At 44.4% G+C, this 504-nt stretch overlaps 1 protein-coding gene across 3 annotated transcripts in view; it reads right to left on the reverse strand.

Annotated features, from left to right (window-relative positions):
* The window catches only part of LOC107709407 (cGMP-dependent 3',5'-cyclic phosphodiesterase-like), a 67870-nt gene that overhangs the window by 40652 nt on the left and 26714 nt on the right, over positions 1-504 (reverse strand). The window lies entirely within an intron of this gene.

The following is a 504-nucleotide window of genomic DNA, read 5'->3' on the forward strand; positions in this document are numbered from 1 at the left end:
AGGCTATACAGTGCATGAAAAGCAAACTGGTGCTCTTCTGTTTCTTTTGGTGTATGACTCCGCCTTGTGCCGTATAAAAAGCACAATTGCGGTTGTTTAGACCGGTTGTCCGCGATTAGACTGTTATTTAATTATCGCGACAGGCCTAGTGTCTCTGTGTGTGTGTGTGTGTGTGCGTGTGTGCGTCTGTGTGTGTGTGTGTCCAGATCCCAGCAGCAACAGCAGACAGTGAGGGTTGAAGCTGTGGGGGGGTTGACAGACCCCCAATAATCTGACCTTCAAACTCTGAACACACCCACCAGATCGATCCGGGGTCAGAGGTAATCGCACGCATCTGAACGCTTCTGTCAGCACAATGACTCGTCCTATTACAGCTCTACTTCTCAACACACACTCCTTCAGCAACTCTGATTTCATTTTATAATTATATATTTTTAATTTAATTTTATATACAGTGGGTACGGAAAGTATTCAGACCCCCTTAAATTTTTCACTCTTTGTTAT

Source organism: Sinocyclocheilus rhinocerous, unplaced genomic scaffold (genome assembly GCF_001515625.1).
Source record: "Sinocyclocheilus rhinocerous isolate Xijiao unplaced genomic scaffold, SAMN03320098_v1.1 scaffold3493, whole genome shotgun sequence".
Lineage (NCBI taxonomy): Eukaryota > Metazoa > Chordata > Actinopteri > Cypriniformes > Cyprinidae > Sinocyclocheilus > Sinocyclocheilus rhinocerous.